This window comes from Dicentrarchus labrax, unplaced genomic scaffold, assembly GCF_905237075.1.
Source record: "Dicentrarchus labrax unplaced genomic scaffold, dlabrax2021, whole genome shotgun sequence".
Taxonomy (NCBI): domain Eukaryota; kingdom Metazoa; phylum Chordata; class Actinopteri; family Moronidae; genus Dicentrarchus; species Dicentrarchus labrax.
The window spans coordinates 11478753-11494586 of record NW_026136708.1 but is presented as its reverse complement, the minus strand read 5'-3'; positions in this window follow the sequence as shown (position 1 = coordinate 11494586).

The following is a 15834-nucleotide window of genomic DNA, read 5'->3' as shown; positions in this document are numbered from 1 at the left end:
CACCATCTAAGTTTAGAGTTTTAACATGCTAATATTGCTATTAGCACTAGGTATTTGGGGAAAAGTCAGACGTACTCCCTTTCCTCTCAGCTGGCAGGCTGAGCCCCAACACTGGCAGGGGAACGAGTAAACAGACTCACATACAAGCCATGGGCAGACAATGTGTTACCGAGTACCACACCAGCATCTAAATGGACCGGTGTTATATTTTGCAGGTACATTTAAATGCTGTTTGATGTGCGGCTGCTGAATAGCTAATTAGCTGTCTAGCCTGCACGTTCGCAGTGCACTTCTCCCCGGTGAATGTTTGTTTGGTCTCTTGCTCGACGAAAAAGCTGATCTGGGTTGTTGTTCAAAGTCTCTGGCTTTTCTGTTGTGTAGGAGGCTGTAGTAAAAGTTGCTCCTCTGAGAAGGCTGTCTTGAAACAAGAAAGACATAAAATATAAAATTCGCCCCTTTGGTGTCAGATTTTTTCTCAAAGGACACAGGACATGTGATTTGCAGAGCAGATATGCATTCTGTAGCAGACCAAAAAAAATACTGTTTCATTTCAGTTAAATTTTAAAGCATCACCAATTCATCCTGAGGGGGACATGAATGACTAAACTTCCCGGCAAATCCATCAAATAGTTGTTAAGATATTTCAGTCTGGACCAAAGTTGTCCACACTGCTAGTCTGGCTAAGAATATGTTACTTCACCTCAGGCCATGCCCTATCTGAGGGACATGAAATGGAGGGATTCACATTAATAAACGCTAAAACATCAATGTCAAGTCAAGAGAAGACGCCACTTGTGTTCAAAGCTTGAGCATAAAATATGATGACTTAATGAGCTGTGTTCAGGACATATCTTAGGATTTTCAAGAAATGGCATCAAATATTTATGACGATGTTTCCATGACAGACATTTTTAATTGTAAGAGATTCCACCTCTGCCTATTTAATAATAGAGTAGACCAGGTAGGCAGCTAACTATCAGTAGAGGCTGGAGACATTGTCTCCTGCTCAGGGCGTTTTTGTGCAGATGAAACGATCATCATCCAGGGGCCCTTATACACTCAGACAGCATTGTGACAGCCATGCCTTAAATTCAGGAGTTCACAAAGGCGAATATGTCTCTGCCTACTTGAGCAAGGATGAGTAGATTTTGGCACAGTGCATATGAGCTGCAGCTGGCTGGTCCTCCATAGCCAGCAGTCACAGTCAGTCTCCTCATCTTCCCCCAGTCACCATCCCAGGGGAAGCAGGAATTGACGTGCCATTAAAGAGGCTTTGAAGAGAGGCAACTGTCAGCATGACTGCCTCTGCTTTTTAGCAGTGAAGGAATGGGAGTACAGATCTGGGTGCAATAAGGACAGAGTGAACAGCTTTTGGAAATACATCTCACTGTGTCTTGTGCGCTACGACGAATGGGAAATAGGTAGAGTTGTCTCTGAAGCAAAAAACTGTGATGGAGAATTTAAAGTTTTTTCTGCAGACAAAAGATAACAAGAATAATATGAGTCACACAGAAAATACGGATAGTTACCTGTGATTGTTTTACAAGCATTTTCCACTGAACAAAGAAACACAGCTTTAAATAAACAGTGTAATTATAGTACAGAGGCATCAATAAAGAATAAAGAAGGCTTTTCTGAAGTCATCATAATTTAGAATATATTAAAGTAATAAGATATAGAAGAGTTTTTGTCCCATATTTCAATTTGTCCATGATCTCAGTGACATCATGAAGACCTAATTATCTCAAACATACACACACACACACACACACTCCAGGGGGGAGCCAAGCGTAACCAAACCCAAAATGATGTCATGTGTTCAGAAGCTGGTAAAGTGACTCGGCAGAGGAGATGACCTCATTTCCTGTGTGGTTAAAGGAGTTGTGGGGGCTTTCTCTGTTGGCCTCAAAGTTGTCATTAAGATAAAAGCAACCTTATGGAAGAACTGGCATTTTTTGCAATTTGCCGCCCGTACAGTTTCAGAGTGCAATTCGCTCATAAACCATTGTTGTAAATATTGACGACTAATGCCCAGTCCCAGATTTACTGTTGTCCGGCCTCTTCCTCGGTCACTCTTTCCTTGTCTCTTCTTAGAATCCTCCGTTAATGTCTTCTTCAGTCTCTCCGCCTTTGCCAGGATGTCTGTAGCAGCTGCTTAGCCTGGTTACGTAGCCCACTTGCCCGCTTCTGGTCATCATGCCTATTTCAGTGTCGCTTCCCACCAGCATTCTCCTTTAGTTCCCCTCGACCCGGGACTAAAAACCTCCTCTTTCGGGCGGTCCAAAGCTCTTCTGCTAGACGTGTAAAAACCAACACTCCACCAGCGCTCTGAGCTCCCAGTCCGGGCAGTACAGCTAACTCGGCTAAGTAGCTGACGGCGGCTAAGTTACAGTTAGCAGCAATTTGCTTTTACTTTAGCAACAAGTGAAGCTATCTGTCCATCAGGAATCTCCATTGATCACACATAGTTGAAAACATTTTCTCAATAAAAATAATCCTGTTTCACCAAAATCAGTGCTGTAGTTGGTGATGTACGATGTTGTGCTGTAAAGTGTTACACATTTCTCACAGGAGATCGTACCTGGTAAAATTGTTGCATAGTGTTGCTTTAAGATTAAGCAAAAACAACATAATTCTTGCTTACTTGTACATCAGAAAAAGAAAAGTAAAGATACAGTAAGTATGATTTTTATTTCTTGCATGTGTGAACGGTTGAATAGGCTTTCTACTCATGCTAAAGATGAATTGTACAGTATATTCCTATAACACACATTACTGTATAAAATGGCACATATGCATACATATATCAGAGCTGTAGCCTACAGAATATTACATCCATAGATTGGATGTCGTGAATACATTTTATGCATGTCATATAAAATAATGGTAAGCACTGAAAAAAATACAGTCACTTGGTTTTAGTTGCATTCGCTGCAACCTTCACGCCTCATTTTGCACACTGTCCCTTGAATGATTTTGTTCATTGTTTGTCTGCTGAATCTCTTTGAATAAGCATGTGCCCCACCCCTGCCTCTAAGCGCCACCGCCATGTCTGGTAGCACAACTGGTGGGGGATCAAAAGAAGTCTTGTAAACAACCCATGAAAAGGGTTATGTTACGGATGACACCATCACTTAATTACAGTGTCTTTTACACAAAGCCGAGTCTTGTCTGTTGCCACCGTGAAGGGATATACAGTCATGGCTGATGTCTGCTGTTACTCGGCTGCATTTAAGCAGTAAAGCCAGTACAAATGTTTAATAGAGAATTAAACAAACATGGGTTACCGATGTAGTAAGAAGCTCATCAGCAAACCTCTGACTGAATACAAGACCCACCCACCCATTTATCCTCCTTTGATGTGCATAAGTCTATGACTTAAGTCATAAGTATGGTTTAAATGCTGAAGGAGGACTAGGAGCTCTGAGGTCACATGCATTATATGACCTTTGACCTGGTTTGTGTGTCTATTCTCCCTGGAATGGGATGAGATCAGAGACCATGGGCGCCATGTAGTTTTTCACAACTCTGCACAAAAAAAACAACAAACCAAACAACTTTTGAGTTCCTAAGAGCTGCAACACCACCGTTCTTTCTGTCTATAGTAAGTCACCATCATTGTAAATGACAAGCTATAGCATATATATCTATATATAGCATTTTACATCACACATCTTGAGGAAGTGAGAGAAATGTATGTACTCTTGTACTTCCAGTATACTCCAGAGGTTAATTACAGTAGACCTTCTGTGAAACGCCCAGAGCTAAAAACTGTAAGATGATGTTCAACCTGTCTCTACTTTTCACTCGGTTGATTTGAACATTAAAGTCGCTGTCATCTGAGAGCAACAGTTCGCTATCTTCAACCAACAAGTTAACTTTTCTGATATTGTTCATTAGCACACCCCTTAAAATAGCCTGTCTTTTCTCTTAAATATAAATTTAAAGTGATTAGTGTTATTTTTATCATTGGTTTAATATTTTTCGTGCTAGTCCTCCCTTTAGTGCTTTTACAGGGCAGCTACATTCGCAGAAGTGAACCTAATTTGAACAGACTGGACATAAAAGACTACCACAGCATCCACAAGCTGACCTCTTTTTTTCCTCTAAAAGCCCTACAGGTTGTCAGACTGGGAATTTTTAGAGCAATGGCTTTGAAGTTCTCACCCTGATTTAGCAAGGGAAGTGCATGTTTGCTCAGTAGAAAGTCATGGGAGAGGCATGCAGGTGGACAGAAATAGCCGCAAAAACTTTCGCCCCTCTTTTAGGTGGGTGGACAGGACTTTGGGGCAACAACAGAGGCAAACGATGACATCAGCATCACCTCCCACGCAAATGTACATCGACACACACATTTCAATACACAACCTCTACTCCTGTGGTGATCGAGGCGTCGACACGGCAGGATTAGGTGATGTCATCCCATAAGCAGCTCTTCTGTGGTCTCCCTCTTGGACCCCTGTGACCTCTCAGGAGCCACCTGCAGTTCAAAAACATCACCACGTATAAGGGGGCTTCACAGGAAAGGCCACAGCCCAGATGGCCAACAATGGGCTTCAGAAGAGCTCAGGGCCCAAACCAATGCATCACAGCATTCCTGTTACGTGCTGTCAGCTTGGTGAGGGAAAATCCACCTCAGGAATGTCAGTTACTTTGTTACTTTGGCGGCTGAACCCAGTCGGGTCACTAAGTATTAGACCTTTGAGTATAACGATAGCCTGATAATATGATGGCTGTGCAACTTTGGTAGTTTTAGGATGCCCCTGTAGCTCACCGGCTGGAGAGTGTACCACATGGCAAGGCTGAGTCTCAGAAGCCTGGGTTCGAGTGAGGCCTCTTTCTATCCCCTGCCTTACCTGTATCTCTACTGTCCTGTTAAAATAATGTTTGTTTTACACTGTATTTTGATTAAATTGATGGAACTCATTAAAACAGACTCAACAGACTCTAATTCTGTTTTAACTAGTACTACTACTACTATTCAACTGCAATGGATGATGAAAAATATGTTGATATTGAGTTAAAGGAATAAATAGTTTTAGGAAATCTTCAGTTTATAAGAGGAAAAATGTGTTATTTCTTCTTTCAAAAATTATATAATTTCACTTTAAGATTATTTTGTCAAAGTTATTTTTAAAAAGCACTTGATTCTCTTAGATCATTGAGCTGTTAGTAAAAATAGCATTGGGTGGTGTCTGGTGGTATGTTTATAATGCTGAGCGTGTAATAGACTTTTTCTGTGTGTCATCCCTTCTCTTTCTCTCTCCCCCTCATTTCCTGTCATCCCGTTAATGTCACCATCAAAATAAAGGCACAAATGCACCAAACACTACTTGAAGAAAAGTGTTGTGGTTGCCTGGTTGTAAAAAATCAGTTTGGCAGGTGTAATCTCCTCTAGATTTGTCTTTTTAGCTCTTAAATGTATCATTCCTGCAGTGTGCATTAATGAACTGAATGTTCGACCACTTGCAGAGCTGCAAAGCATCTCCACCCAGATAGCTTATTATATGGCAAGAAACTCATCATGACTATTTGTTAATGACCTCATTTTTTCATAGGCCATCGAGTCTACAGTTAATATTGTCTATATCATTAAATAAAAAGGTCATGGGCCATGGCTTTCTCACTTTCTAACAAGCCATCAAGCTGAATTAAAAGGCCAATGAAAAAGAGGAGGAGGAAGAGGAGGAGATACACCACTTAATGTGATTTCCCCCAACACAAATCTGTTATGAATGTCTTGCTACTGATCCATAAAACATTGACTAATGATTGAATAACCATAAATAAAATTAAAACTTGATGCCTTATTAGAAAGCACCCCCCCGCTCACTGACTTGAAATGATTCAACTTTGTACCTGTGCTGCAACTTATCAATGAGGTACTAAGTGATAGCAGTTTAGTATTAGGTACCTCAGTGACACTTCAGGTGCCAGAGAATATCTCTACATCTTAATTAGTGCTTCTACTATCCATCTAGTGTGGGGAAACTGTGTTACAAACAGCCCAGGGGTGATAGAAACAGGCCCACTCCTGCACAGACACTAACGCGTGTCTAATGAGTCCATCAGGCTGACAGCACAGCATCCTGGGGGACCCTCCGATCATGATTACCAGAGTATCACAGATGAATGTTCCTGGATTGAGAATGCCATCTGTCACCACATCTGAGTGTATGTTTACCAAATGGGAGCGAAGTAATTCATGTGCAAGTGCACCTGTTTGTTATTTTGGAAAATTAAAGCAACTTCCCATCACATGTCACATCTCTCTCATTTCCTCCATATTCTCCTAATGTGTGCATGTGTGTCAGGGTCAGGGCCCATAAAATGTGACTCTATGTATATATGTCAAAAGCCACCAAGACATGAATGATTTACCAGCCATACCTCACCAGTACATTCAGTATATTAAGGTTTCAATAATTGATGCTCCATCCAGTACCAATTTTCACACATCAGGTGAGGCAATCAAACTGAAAATGATGTATATCAACTTAACGTTGCATTTCAGGTTGAAAAGGGGCCCCATGGGAGACACAGCGAGGTGGAATTACTCACATAATATAAAAAGGCTGTTGCACGCTACACATCAGAAACCTCTTCCGCACTCGTAGCACTTCATGCCGAATGGGTTTAACCCTCAGATTCTGTCAACACTTGTTTCTTTCACTCCGAGTACAGTAAATATTTTCACTGTTTCGTCAGGAATCCTCAGCCTGAAAGATGGAAAGCTTTTCATCAGTCAACACGACTGTTGACATGTCAACATCACATTACTTGTCATCATTAAGTAATTTACTTTTATCAAGCACTATGCGCAGGTGCAACTCTCACTACCGTGGTGAAAAATCTTAAAACCAGGTCAAATGAGAATTTGAAGAAGTGTTAGTGCGTCTGATTTGCCAAAGCTGATGTAACAAAGCACACTTGAGCTCCAGGATACCTCACATACTATAATTTCTACATCTCAAGCATGTATTTATTAAAAGCTCCTTGAAAATGTCTTGTTCTAAAGAAAGCTAATACTGCAACCTTGATATTTAACATTCAGTCTGTCATTGGCTCAGACCCAATATCACTATATCATTGTTATGTAGCATAATATTTCACATCAGTTTGTCTTTACAATACATTTCAAAATCTTCACATGCATGCTAATATTTCCGCAGCCCTCAGTATGAAAGATAAATGTTTACTCTATAATTCTCAATAATATAATAACTCTATAACTATAATTGAAAACCTCCTGATGTTGAATCTGTCGGTCTCAAATTGGTTCACTTAAAATTATGTAATACAAAAATAATAACTACAGAACAAATAAATAAAAAACCCATCATATATCACAGATTTTCACAGCTACAGTGTGTTGGAAAGAGGGAATAACAGTGTGCCATGTGTTACATTTCCGCAGTGTTTAGCTGCCATGCTGCCTTGTTATTGCTCATGTTCATATTCTGCACACATTCGTGGACAGTTGTTCTTTCTACAGTTGTAACATGTGCACTGGTTTCTGGTCGACTTCCTCTAGGTGTGAAGGGAAGCCTTCTGTGCCCTGTGATTCAAGTGTGTGACATACGAAAAGCAATCATATGATAAGACAGATGCTTATGGTTTCAGAAAGCTCTTTTTGCCCAGATACAGTCGTGTGTGTGTGTGTGTGTGTGTGTGTGTGGCGGTGTGGGTGGGGGGTGGGAACTTGTTTACAGCTCACACACGCTGCTTTGAGTCCTCTCGACAGGGGAAGAAAGACAGCGTACCAGAACTTGGCAGAGTGAAAGTGCAGCACACTAGCAGTGAGTTTTAAGGGATAAAAATACTGCCGGTGAGCAGCCTCGAGCTCAGCGGTGAGACTAGAGGTACAACAGCCTTTGGGCTTTGAAGCATCACTATCTGTGGCAATCAGCCCAGTGTGCTGAAGTAGGTTAAACCAAATCTCCATAATATGCAAATGCCCGGTTAGTCTTTGGATTCAACATTCTGGAAAGTAAAGTTGCCTTTTTATACCATATAGAAGGGTTTGTGTTGAAGGTATATGTTATGTATTATATGTTTTTGTACTCATGCCTTGTTTCCGAATCCTCTTTGAATAAAACTACCCCAGAGCATGCACATTTTTCCCAGCTAGCATAATACTTTGGAGCAGATAAGCCTTAACCGCTGACTATAATACATAATATAATACATTTCTGGAAAGAACTAGGGTCTGTGTGAAGTCAGGGAAACATTAAATGAGCAGATCCTTTGGGTGAGGAGCTCAGCGAGGGACTCAGTGCCAACCAGCCCTGCAGCCTGGCAGCTCTCTGCTTGATTGGTCTCAGTGGGCAACTGGGATGGAGGGCAGAAATCCCATCTACATACACATGCATGCACAGAGACATGCAGGCCATACACATGCTGCCACATGAACACGCATAAAGCGATGTAAACAAACGCTTTACCAACAAGTTGACATCCTTAAAAAATGCCAGTTAAACAGCGCACTGCCATATCCAAACGCACGCACACACACATATTCAAAACACATTACACCTACATTCAAAAACACATGACACCCACACACATTAAGAGTCTCACACATCACAGCTATGAGCACAGCGCGGGGGGCTGGGTTCACATTGCCTGCGTGTTCTGTGCCTATTCAAAAGCTAATTCTTCTGCGCTGTGATTCAAAGAGCCTGGCCAGCCACCTGCACTGAGGCGGGAGGGAGGGAGGGAGGACAGGAGGGGAAAGAAAGGGAGGAGGGGAGGTAGCAGTGGAAGAATGACATCACCTTCCCTGAAATGTCACCAGTATCTCAAGCCTTGGCTTAGCTGTCTACAGAGGTGACATCATCCTCTCTTTGCCCCTCCCCCCTCTGTTCTCATGTGCAGCGAGGGAGGATGTTTGTTTGTGTGCATGTGCATGCAGGCGTGTGTGAGCCGGAAAACGTTTTCAAGGGAAGCATAAGTGGATGTTTGTCTGCGCTCCCTCTTTCATGCCTTTAAACTGACAAGAAGTGGAGCCTACTTTTATATTATATTATATGTATTAATATGCTCTCTGCCTCATTTAGTATATACAATTACAATTTGTGTATAATGCAAAAGAAAATGTGATTCAGTTTTAAGGGACATGTTGCTTTGCATGTTGATTTGCACATATTATAATCCAAAGTATATCTATCTATGTAAATGATAAATGAATTCACACTATGAGGTAATTAAACCAAGTTAGGAAAACATATTTTCTCTCCTAACTCTTTCTTCTTCTTTTGTTCTTTATTTTCATGACAGGAGACAACACACATTGGAAAAAAATCTATCAAAATCTATTTAAATGCGCCAGGGTTAGCTCAGCAGCTAGCTTTCACCTGTAGTCCCAACAAAACAAAAAACTGGCAGATGGATATTACAGATTATGCACAGACAAATTGCAGAAAAAGGAAAACACTGGAGTAATGCTGTGTCTTAACAAACTTGAACATCAAATCACTATATACTATAAGTCAGTCTATAAAAACGCCAGATCATTCATAAGCACATCTTAGTAGATTTCCACCATAATTTAAATTAAGTTACAGATACAGTGTCACTGTTACTGTGGATAATCCACAGGCCTCGCTGTCAAAAGTTTTCACGGTGATCTTTCTTTGGTAAAAAGGAGCCCCTGGTAAAACTGTTCATTTCAACATTAATTTGGGTGAACTGTGAACCTTTAATGTCACTTTTGAGCCACACAGTTCTTTTTCAGGCACTGGCTTTGAGACATTGCGTCCCTGCTCTGACCAGGGACTTTTGATGCACGTCATTCCTCATTTCTCTCTTCACTCCTTTCTTGTCATCTCTCTACTGCTGGCAATCAAATAAAGGCATCATATACCCCTCAAAGTGTTATTTTCATATGTCTCATAAACCATATTTACAATTTAGGGCAGTGCACAGATGCACAGAAACCACCTAAAAAAAAAAAACCCAGCTCCCACCCATCAGGCCACTGTCTTCATCACGTATCTCAGCAGACCACTCTGAGGATTGACCTCTGTCATGTTATTACACTATCTGATGTCCTCCGCAGCTGACGCTTGTGAAATCCACTGAAGCATGCCAGCCATGCCATCACTGCCCTTTGTACGTGTCCCAACACTCCCCGAATATACTCCCACTGGATAACACCCCACAAATGCCTTGTTTGGATTGTGTCAATGGAGAATTGGGGTGACAGGTAAATGTGTCATCTCATCTTACACGTCTCATGTCTAATTGGAAATAAATGGGTTACCGGGTTATTCTGTAAAACCTATACTGTCCCCATAAAGAAATTCTAGAAATTATACAGAGTTATTTGTGTATCGTTTTGTTACAGTCCGTGAACTTGCAAGACTCTATTACAAATAGGAAAGAAACCACTGACCATGTGGCATCACTGGAAAGTAAAATAAAGATCTTAAAAGGGCGGTGACTTTGTGTAACCACAAAGTTATCGCACCGAAAATAACTTCAAAACCAGGCATTTATAACAGGTGTATGACCTGGAATTTAAACCTCATTTGAGTCAACCCACAAAAATCTGATGGGTCAACAAAGGCAACGCCCTATTCACGTCATGTCTACAGAGCGGTGGCATATTTCATAACTTACTGAAAGCAGTATTCGGTGTACAGTTACAAACTTAAAGCTGCTATAATCAGTATGTTTAACTATAGATCAAATAACTGCATGTAATGACATCTAAGATGGCGCCACGTACGGTCACCTCGGTGTGTTGGTGCGCTTTGTTTTTTCTTGTTTTGTTTGTTAACTACTTTATTTTTCTGTGTGATTTTTGTGTCATTTGTATATTTGTATATTTTATGCACCAATGCACCAGGACACATTTACGCAATAAACATGATTCTGAATATGATTCTTATTCTGAAAAGGTCCTCTTAGCTCTAATGTCTTTTGGCTCATTTGTTCTTTTTTGGTTCCCTCCTTGTGTTCTAATCAGCAACATTTCCAGAGGCAGCTCTGAAGACACAATTCATGCCCTGTCATGTGTTTATTTTGCTGTTACATAATTGTGTTTTGTCTTGTTACTACAATATCTACTACAGGAACTTCTATTCTAACAATCTATTTTTTTCAACTCTTTTTGAGCTATCATCCAACACAGGAAAACAATTAACTTGTTTTGTATTGCAACTTCCTTGTTTTGGTGTATATAGTATTTACTACCTGTTTTTTCATGCTTCATTTTTCGTATATGCTCATAGTGTATATAGCATTCTAGCTTTTCTTATCCGAGTTTCAGTGTGTAACATTTAGGAGGATCTATTGGCAGAAATTGAATAAAATACGCATGAGGATATTTTAGGGTATGATCATCTGAAAAAATAATCATTATGTTTTTGTCACCTTACATAACACTTTTATACCTACAGACGTGTGTTTAACCACCCTGTTTCTCCTTCACGCTTGGAAAGGGAAGGTGAAGCGAGGAAGTTACAATCTGCAACTACACTGCTAGATGCCACTTAATCCTACTCACTGGACCTTTCAGTTACTTCTGTAGAGTTACTCTACACTAAGTATATGTTTACTTATCTCAGTGTCCTTGCATTGGATCAATAAAGTTTATTTTATGTCATCAGGAATCTTTTTCTGTTTTCCATGTGTAAAGTAAAAACAAAGAAACAACTGAGACACTTTAAGTTAGCATTTCCTGTATTTAACAAAAGAATCCGCCCAAAAAGAGAGTTAAAAAGGCTTATCATTTAACAGTTCATTTCCACAACATTTGAGTCTGTGTGAATGTAAATTACTTTTTGTGATGTTATCTAACCTGTGTTGTTTACCAGTCTAACCTGTCTTTAATGACCTGCAGTTTTTATGCTTTTACTACAGGACCCATTTAACCACCACTGTGACCTTTACTCTTTCCTCCAGGAGGCTTAATTGTATATCATTTCAAACAGCAGGTTTCTATTCAAAATACCTCTTTAAGGATATGCATGGGATATTCTTGTGCATTTTGTCTTGTTTGCTGAGCTTTAATGAGGGGGCCCCTGCTGCTTCTCGCCTCTATTGTAATGCAGGCCAGGTTTATAATCCACTCCTGGCCCGGGCCACTTCACACCTCGGTGAACATTGTGGACTCCCGCTGAGTTTGGATGGGATTCAGTGACCACCCCTTTACGGGACACACTCACTCCACACACACACACACACACACACACACACACACACACACACACACACGTAAACACTGGAGACATACACACCTGCTACACAAACCAAACAGCTCCCCTGTTTCTCCTCCAGCGTTCTGGTGTCCGATCTCTTTGTCTTGCAGGTGTCCGTTCCTCGAGTCAAAAGGTGAACAAATAGAGAAACAGGGACAAGCCATTACTCAGAGAAGTGATGTTAACAGCATTTTGACCTCAGAGGTCACCGCTGGAAGAATGTGGACTTAATGACCATCAGGGGAAAGATAAATATTGCAGACATTATTAAACAGACAGAAGGTGGGACAAAGATATCTATAATGAGTTAGCAGGAGGTGGGGGGGAGAGGACCTATAACATCAAAGCATACCATGTCATCCATTTGCACAGCAAGCTTTCAAGGGTGGGGACTTTGGTCATTAGGGTGGGGAGATTGGGCAGGAGTGGGAGTCATCAGAGCTTTTATAACACTTCATCCCTCATAAAAGAGCAGCGTCTAAAAATAGGGGGTAAGTCAAAATGACGTCTCTGGTAGGTTAAACAGCAATATTTGCTCTCTGGGTAGACAAACCCAGGTTTTTGTAGGTAAAAGTGACACACTGGTAGAATATAAACACTCATTAAGGTTTTTTTAAACATGACAAACCATATTTTTGCATCATCAGATAATTTGTGTTATGAATCCTCTTGTGGACAGAGACAGAACTGCTATCAAAGCACAGCAACAAGGCTGGTAAAAGAACAAAATAATCACACTGCCAGGGTACGCACGCACTGTTTTTTTTACATTTTAAGGACAAATGTTGATACACACACACATACTTGAGCAGTGGTGGACATGCTTGGAAAAGTTATTAAGTACTTTCACTCAAGTATTAGACCTGAAATCAGGTTTAGGTTTCAGGGGGAAATACTGTACTTTATATTTACATTTATCTGACAGCTGGAGTCTCCGCAGATTAAGATTTTACACACAAAACACATGATTAGCTTATAAAATTGGATCCACTGTGCTTCCAAACATTATACATAGTAGATACAGTGAGTTCCACCTCAGCCAGCAACAACATTAAAATGCTGCTTTTACTTTATTAATGAATCAGCAATACAAATCCACTAAGATATCTAATAATATATGTAAAGTGAATTAAGAGTCAATAAAATCCATGAAAAGAACAAAGCCAGCAGTAAATTTATCAAACTAACAAGTATTAACTGTGTATCTAAAGTCCCCCTTGGACGAACACTGAGGTGTTTGATGAAAAACAAATCAATGAGCACTGTAGTGTACTTGGATTTTCAGTCGCACATACAGGTTAATATCACAGCGGTGGATCTCCTGTTCATGTGACATTTTCTAAAAACTATACAATACTCAACTGTTTCAGGAAATTACTGCGTATTTTTAAAAAGTGAAATGACCCCTCAAAGTATTGAGCGACATTCGAACACATTGTTGTTTCTGGTCTTTTCAAGGGATTTATTGACAATAACAAAAGAACAGAATATTGCCTGTATATGCCTTTTACTTGAAGTATAATATGATGATCATGCGCTGTACTTTTACTTAAGTAAAGTTTAAATTGCTCGACATTTACTTACTAAATTGTGGTATTTTTATTGCTACTTAAGGATCTGAAAACTTCTTCCACCACTAGTAGAACATAATTCAGTACACTTAGTTAAACACTACTATATTACTGGATATGTATGTATATATACATACTGTATTATTTTACAGCTACTTTCGACATGATCATCACATGTGTGTATAAAGCAATTACAATTACCTACAATGCAACAAACTACAACATAAAGATGCTGCTTAAGTACGATGATAATGTCCTGTTACTTAACTTTTTGGCAGGACTTTTACTTGTAAAACTCTTACATTATGATCCTAATACCTCCGCCACCACTTAAGAATATTACGCTCATATGAATGTTCAGGTTTATGTTTACTTGTCATTCCAACTATAAAAACCTAAACAATGATTGTTTCTCTCAGGGTATATTATCAACAAAACCTCAGACAAAACATAACTGTGCAGTCTATGGCAATACCCACAATGACAGAATGACTAGAATGAGGGTAAATCATATTATTAGCTCCTTTGTTGCCATAACATATGATACTTTTCACTCAACACCTCGGACTCCCTGGAGAAGAGACATTCTGCATGAGCATGCCAGAAAGCCACCTGTGTACCCCAGAGTTTGTGTGTCTAAATACTGGCCCAGCTCCATAGAGGGAGGTGGCATCTAGCAGAGGGTACAAATGGAGGAGGAGGAGGAGGAGGAGGAGGAGGAGGAGGAGAAGGGTGTGATGGTGATGATTTAGGATTTTTGGGGCAGGAGGGGGTCTCAAAAAGTCAGTGTTAATGATCACATAGAGCCCAGCGAACAGTGAAAGCATTGTAACGGCTAGAGCTTACCACTGCAGAGCCCGTGCCTGCTACTGTCTGAATGCATACAAATCGGAGCTTGACAGGCACCTGTTGTGGATTCTTGCCCTTGACACTGCTCCGCTCTGCTGGTGGATGGTGGGTGTGGTGTGGTCTAGTTCTGACCCAGACTTGAACTCCCTTACAGCTGTCACTGTTCCACAAAGCTATTCCAAAACCCTCTGGCACAGAGGCACAGCGGTACTGGATGCTACAGCGAGGGAAAGGGAGGACAGAGCGAATAAAAGATGCCACAGACGAGTCTAAAAATGAATGCATTTCACATACAAAGCTGTTGAATAAAAAAGAAAGCCGGACATGTATCTGTTCTTGAAGACGACCTTGATTTAGAACTATGTTTCTTCCTGTATGCTGTTGAGAACATACAGGCAGAATGTTTGTTTAAATAATGTTGGATTTCAGGTACAAGTAGGATTTCTGGAAAGTAAGAAAGTAATCTCTAGTACTTTACTACTTTACTTAAGTGTTTTCCAATTAGTGCTATTTAATACTACATGTATCTGATATACTGCAGATTTTAATTTTAATCACAAAACATAATATCAGAAAATAAAGTATGATGCATTGCTACAGGTTGTTTGTGTGTATGAACTGGAACGGAAAACCGATGAAATTGGATGATCTGTTTTAGGACTTCACTTGTGGAAATGAAGACGAAGTATAACTGATTTAAAAGATAATTTTGTGCTGTTTGGTGTAGGGAAAGATCATTTCTGAGATAATGTATACATTGTCACCCTGTATACACATTACAGAATCCACTGTGTTCATCACCATTTCTGTTGTCTGTCTGGAGGCCCTCAAACTAGTTTTGCCATAAAAACTGTATCTGCATATGAAAGACTGTCACTCATATCAATTAATTATAGAATATTTTGTTTTTACTTACTTCTCTGTCACTCTTTAATATTTACTTAAATTGAATGAATTGAATAGCTTATACTGTCTTTATACAACATCACAGTATTTTTGCTGTAAATTCTGTTCTCTGTACTGAGTTTTATGAAAATGTTTTTTTTTTTATCTATCTCTTCTATAACACATGAATATAACTGAAGTATACAGTCAGTACAAGGTTAGGCATTAAAAGCAGTTTACAAGTCCGGGTTATTTAGCTTGTAGCACCATCTGCTGTTCAGACAATGCAATTACATCATTATAACGCCAATAACGGTTTAAGT